The sequence below is a fragment of the Centropristis striata genome, chromosome 22, assembly GCF_030273125.1.
Source record: "Centropristis striata isolate RG_2023a ecotype Rhode Island chromosome 22, C.striata_1.0, whole genome shotgun sequence".
Taxonomy (NCBI): domain Eukaryota; kingdom Metazoa; phylum Chordata; class Actinopteri; order Perciformes; family Serranidae; genus Centropristis; species Centropristis striata.
In genome coordinates, this window is record NC_081538.1 from 7434556 (window position 1) to 7441538 (window position 6983).

The 6983-nt window shown below is 36.3% G+C and overlaps 2 non-coding genes across 2 annotated transcripts; one reads left to right on the forward strand and one right to left on the reverse strand.

Moving 5' to 3' along the window:
* Window positions 1–2852: 2852 nt before the first annotated feature.
* Window positions 2853–2958, reverse strand: LOC131961195 (U6 spliceosomal RNA). The gene has a single exon (XR_009389856.1). It is a non-coding gene; the product is annotated as a U6 spliceosomal RNA (small nuclear RNA).
* A 2412-nt stretch (window positions 2959–5370) lies between these two features.
* On the forward strand, window positions 5371–5476 carry LOC131961196 (U6 spliceosomal RNA). Its single transcript, XR_009389857.1, has one exon. It is a non-coding gene; the product is annotated as a U6 spliceosomal RNA (small nuclear RNA).
* The last annotated feature ends 1507 nt before the right edge of the window (window positions 5477–6983 follow it).

Below are 6983 nucleotides of genomic sequence, written 5' to 3' on the forward strand. Positions count from 1 at the left end.
ATCTAGATGTGAATTATTGCCCATACACAATTGTGACGATACTTTCATAGATAATATCCCAGTAAAAACCACGGTCGAGTATTTTGGCATTCATATCACAAAAAATGTAATTGCAAGACAGCAACTGAACTTTTAAGAATAAAAAAAACAAGAGATATTTTTAACCTTTGGCTTCAGAGAGACTTAACATTATACGGCAGGGTCCTTTTGTCGAAAGCTGAAGGTGTCTCTCATTTTGTTTATCCATCTCTTTCTCTGTTTGTGAATGATGCCACTGCTAATGAAATTAACAAGCTATTTCTGGACTTCATCTGGAGAAATAAAAGACACAAACTTAAAAATGCAGTTCTATCTAACAGCAGAGCAGAAGGTGGTCTCGAAGTGCTTAATTTCATTGATATTATAAATACATTTAAAATCAATTGGTTAAAAAGATGTTTGACACATCAAAATTCATTGTGGTTCTTCATCCCCAATCCTATCTTTGAAAAAAATTGGTGGTGTTGAGGAGGTCACACACTCGCACCATGAGCTGTGCATGCGGTCCCTAGACCAATAGGATTTCACCAATTAAGTATGGTAATCGAGGACACAGAGGCAGGCTCTCCTCAGTTCAGTTGCTGTCGTTCCAGGGGATACAACTATCAGATCTACACTTTCATTGCAGTTTCATAGCTCATCATCTGGATTCCACACCATTTCATGCTTGGACTATATTTTCTTTATTTTCTTTCATATCTGTGTGCGTCCTTAAGAGGTGAGTGCAGTGTTTCGGCAGTTTGTTTCTGTGTGTTTTGTCACCCTGTTATAATTCATATACTTATTCCTATATCATGTGTATATTGTTCAGTTTATTTTCATGTTTATGATCAACATATGCATAGTTTATGTCGGACTTTTCCTCCTCGTTAAGTTGTACCGTGAGCGCGTAGTCAGTTAGGGACCGTCGCATAATTACCTGTTCTGTGTGTGTGTAATAGGCCTATGCAGTGGCATTTTTTCATTCAAATATGGAAAATATTGACGGTCCCTTATTCATTTCATGCTTCTCCTTAGAATCATTCATTGTAGTTCAATTCGGTCATCATATATGTCATTTCAAACTTGTTTATATTATATCATATTGTTTATTCATTACTGTTTCAGATGTTTAAACTTTTATATTTGTTTAGATATTTATTTTTCTCTTTTCAGTTACCACACACACACACACACACACACACACACACATCAATATCTGTAGATGCATATAATATCTCGTTCTAAAATAAATGGATCAGAAAAGAGTGATCAGAAAGAGGGTGAGAGTGTCATTGGACCGGCCAGATTACCAGCCTCATATCACTGTTCTAACAGGACAAACTGTGGAGGTGTACAGCCACTAGTAATCATTCATATCCATCATTTCATTTGACAAGGGTTTCAAGTTTGGTGCTTAGTAACCAACACCTCTTTTATAGGTGGGCTTGCTTTCATTTTAACCTGCAACTACTCACCCAACAAGCTTCCTGTCATGCTGTCTAAATTTCATCAGCAATCACTTCTTTCCGGGAAATTGTGCTTCATTCACAACTTTTCTCCTCACAAAACTTTTTTTAATGGAGTAACGAGTGTATAACTAATAAAAATAAGTCTCTTCTTTATTCCAAATGGTATGAGAGAAATATAATTAATATCTTGTCTGTTTTGGATGAACATGGTCTTGTCCTCTCCTATGAGAGTTTCATATCTCGTCATAATTTTCCTATACCTTTCAAAGAATACAACTCTGTGATAAAAGCAATCCCCTCTGGCTTACTTGGTTTAATGAAAAGTCACTTATCCTTCTGTAAAGGAATTAGGCCAGAGGGCACATCCGTTTTGCTTTTGAATGGTATCAACATACAAGACAAGAAATGTAACAATAAACATATAAGGAAAATTTTTCACGATAAAAAGAGGTTTTCTCCACGAGGAAAATGTTATTGGCGCTCTCATTTTGAGGACATAGTCTGGGAAAAAGCATGGCTTTTACCTCACAAATACTGTAATCATAACAAAGTAAAAGAAACTCGTTTCAAAATTCTTCACAAAATATATCCTGTTAACTCTTTCATTTCAAAATTCATGGATGTGGACAGCTCTTGTGTGTTTTGTGGGCATGCTGATGAAACTTTGAACCATCTGTTTTTTGAATGTAATGTCACAATGCAATTTTGGTCTGACTTGTGTTCTCATGTCTTCACCCATGTTAACATGTCATACTGTTTTTCCCTAAAAGATGTTATATGTTATTATGAAAATAAGAAGAACAAGTGTCTTCAGTATTTAGTGAATTTTTTCATTTTACTGGGAAAATATTTTATTCATAAGCAAAAATGTACAGCCTCCAAGCCAACCTTTCCTCATTTTTTGGTTGAATTTAATTCACTTTATAAATCCTTAGCCCTGGTTAAAAATGAAAAGAATACACAATTTTTAGATTACTATGAAAAGATATTTGATGTACTCTGGCATTTTATGATGTAATGCTTTTGTATTAGCTATTAGTATTTAACTATTTATTTATGTATTTATTTATTATTATTTAGGTTCTATCTTATCTGAGACTTTGGGAATATATTCTGTAAATTAATTTATTTTATTTATTGACTTTTCGTTTTTGTATCTGTGAAAGAGCTCTTATGTATTGTGTTATGTGTTGATGTTTGACATCATTTGTAAATTGAATACTTACATAAAGTTTATTTTAAAAAAAAGTCCAGCTCCTAGTGGCTAGGCTAGGCTAATGTCTTCACCGTGTTCACCGGGGCTTCCTACCAGTTGGACGAGCCGTGCTCCTTTGCTCTCTCCCTCTTTACACTGTAAAAAATAAAAATGAGGAACGCTTCACGAATTTGCGTGTCATCCTTGCGCAGGGGCCATGCTAATCTTCTCTGTATCGTTCCAATTTTAGTATATGTGCTAGCGAACTAACACGAAAGTACACTGTTCCCAGGTGCTATTTAAACCCCCCTGGTGCAGACGGACACTTCGGTCACGGTGCGGCATCGCGGACACACTGAGAGGGGTACAAACTCATTTTAAATCGCTCCAGAAAGGTCGGAAACATCAGCATTCAGAGGTATATGTTCTGTGCTGTGAACACTGCATGTAAAGAGGACTAGGACTCGATCTGACCCATTCTGATCAACTTTATGTCAGACTTTTATGTCCACTGAGGAACTCGAGTGGGCTCATGGGAAATGTAGGCAATGTATTGTCTGTACTGTCCCTGTTCTGTTCCCCCCTCCCCCCCTAAAACCTTCTGTTTTCACGTGTCTTTTTACTAGAATATAAACTGCAACGCCTTCTCTGTTTAATAAAGAACTTTGTTGATAATGTGAATGAAGAAAGTCGCTGTCTGTGTTGATATAATGTAGTTATCGCTTCACTCACTTCCGTATTTCCCCTCACTCTCAACAGCAGCGGAGCCAATCACACGAGCCAACATTTCGGCAGCCAATAGGAGCGCCGGATTTGTTCCAACCTGAGAGCATCGAGTTTCTCCATTATATTTTACATTTTATAAATATAAAAGAATAACACAGTTTGGAGGTTTGTTTATTTACTGCTATAACTGTAAACACATTCGGAAGCAGTTTGTTCTCTTGCTTTTTGAAACTGTAACATAGATAACTGAGTTTTTGTGTAAAATAAAATGTTATTTTATTTAATTATTGTTTCAGTTTCGCTAACTCACCACCAGGTGTCGGTCTATGACCATTAAACTGAGTGAGGGTGACTGCTGCTGTCCTGACTGCAACACATGCAGTAGAAACACACAAAATAATATAATATATGAACCCCAACAACATATTTACATTGCCATTACTTGTTGTGCATTGTTGTGATCATTAACAATAACTGATCCACAAAAAATGTGACGGATAGTTGAAAAGTCACACTTTACCTTTGTTTTGCTTTGTCACAAAGACTTCTCAACATGACAAACAATGAGGCGGATTTTTTTTAAAAAAGAGTTTAATCAATATTTGGAATACAGTCATCACACCCATGAGGTCGTAACTTTGAAGAGGTTGCTGGTGGTGAGGGATCTTTCAAAAAACAATCTATAGTGACCACCAGGCATCAGTCTATGACTCAGTGGATGAGTATATGTGTAAAAATAAATTATAAATAATAAAGCAGTAAAATATATATAAACTTTATTTAACCAGATAAAAACCCATTGAGATCAGGATCTCTTTCACATGGGTGACCTGGCCAAGAGGTCAGCAGCACACATCACAACAACAATTACAGGGAGGGGACAGTAGAAGTTAAAACATACAGTTTTCACGGTGCAAAAGTGTTTTACAATTTAAAAACACAAGCACTGGTCAATGGTCTCACGCTGTCTCTTCCTCAGGATAGAACGGAAGGCTCCAAGTGGGAGAAATTCAGACATTTCTCAGACTGAGTGAAAGACAGATGATGATCACAACAATGCACAACAAGTAATGGCAATGTAAATATGTTGTTGGGGTTCATATATTATATTATTTTGTGTGTTTCTACTGCATGTGTTGCAGTCAGGACAGCAGCAGTCACCCTCACTCAGTTTAATGGTCATAGACCGACACCTGGTGGTGAGTTAGCGAAACTGAAACAATAATTAAATAAAATAACATTTTATTTTACACAAAAACTCAGTTATCTATGTTACAGTTTCAAAAAGCAAGAGAACAAACTGCTTCCGAATGTGTTTACAGTTATAGCAGTAAATAAACAAACCTCCAAACTGTGTTATTCTTTTATATTTATAAAATGTAAAATATAATGGAGAAACTCGATGCTCTCAGGTTGGAACAAATCCGGCGCTCCTATTGGCTGCCGAAATGTTGGCTCGTGTGATTGGCTCCGCTGCTGTTGAGACTGAGGGGAAATACGGAAGTGAGTGAAGCGATAACTACATTATATCAACACAGACAGCGACTTTCTTCATTCACATTATCAACAAAGTTCTTTATTAAACAGAGAAGGCGTTGCAGTTTAAATTCTAGTAAGACACGTGAAAACAGAAGGTTTTAGGGGGGGAGGGGGGGACAGAACAGGGACAGTACAGACAATACATTGCCTACATTTCCCATGAGCCCACTCGAGTTCCTCAGTGGACATAAAACTCGGACATAAAGTTGATCAGAGTGGGTCAGATCGAGTCCTAGTCCTCTTTACATGCAGTGTTCACAGCACAGAACATATACCTCTGAATGCTGATGTTTCCGACCTTTCTGGAGCGATTTAAAATGAGTTTGTACCCCTCTCAGTGTGTCCGCGATGCCGCACCGTGACCGAAGTGTCCGTCTGCACCAGGGGGGTTTAAATAGCACCTGGGAACAGTGTACTTTCGTGTTAGTTCGCTAGCACATATACTAAAATTGGAACGATACAGAGAAGATTAGCATGGCCCCTGCGCAAGGATGACACGCAAATTCGTGAAGCGTTCCTCATTTTTATTTTTTACAGTGTAAAGAGGGAGAGAGCAAAGGAGCACGGCTCGTCCAACTGGTAGGAAGCCCCGGTGAACACGGTGAAGACATTAGCCTAGCCTAGCCTAGCCACTAGGAGCTGGACTTTTTTTTAAATAAACTTTATTTAAGTATTCAATTTACAAATTATGTCAAACATTAACACATAACACAATACATAAGAGCTCTTTCACAGATACAAAAACGAAAAGTCAATAAATAAAATTAATTAATTTACAGAATATATTCCCAAAGTCTCAGATAAGATAGAACCTAAATAATAATAAATAAATACATAAATAAATAGTTAAATACTAATAGCTAATACAAAATCATTACATCATAAAATGCCAGAGAGTACATCAAATATCTTTTCATAGTAATCTAAAAATTGTGTATTCTTTTCATTTTTAACCAGGGCTAAGGATTTATAAAGTGAATTAAATTCAACCAAAAAATGAGGAAAGGTTTGCTTGGAGGCTGAAAATTTTTGCTTATGAATAAAATATTTTCCCAGTAAAATGAAAAAAATCACTAAATACTGAAGACACTTGTTCTTCTTATTTTCATAATAACATATAACATCTTTTAGGGAAAAACAGTATGACATGTTAACATGGGTGAAGACATGAGAACACAAGTCAGACCAAAATTGCATTGTGACATTACATTCAAAAAACAGATGGTTCAAAGTTTCATCAGCACGCCCACAAAACACACAAGAGCTGTCCACATCCATGAATTTTGAAATGAAAGAGTTAACAGGATATATTTTGTGAAGAATTTTGAAACGAGTTTCTTTTACTTTGTTATGAATACAGTATTTGTGAGGTAAAAGCCATGCTTTTTCCCAGACTATGTCCTCAAAATGAGAGCGCCAATAAAATTAAAAAGAAAACCTCTTTTTATCGTGAAAATTTTTCCTTATATGTTTATTGTTACATTTCTTGTCTTGTATGTTGAAACCATTCAAAAGCAAAACGGATGTGCCCTCTGGCCTAATTCCTTTACAGAAGGATAAGTGACTTTTCATTAAACCAAGTAAGCCAGAGGGGATTGCTTTTATCACACAGTTGTATTCTTTGAAAGGTATAGGAAAATTATGACGAGATATGAAACTCTCATAGGAGAGGACAAGACCATGTTCATCCAAAACAGACAAGATATTAATTATATTTCTCTCATACCATTTGGAATAAAGAAGAGACTTATTTTTATTAGTTATACACTCGTTATTCCATTAAAAAAAGTTTTGTGAGGAGAAAAGTTGTGAATGAAGCACAATTTCCCGGAAAGAAGTGATTGCTGATGAAATTTAGACAGCATGACAGGAAGCTTGTTGGGTGAGTAGTTGCAGGTTAAAATGAAAGCAAGCCCACCTATAAAAGAGGTGTTGGTTACTAAGCACCAAACTTGAAACCCTTGTCAAATGAAATGATGGATATGAATGATTACTAGTGGCTGTACACCTCCACAGTTTGTCCTGTTAGAACA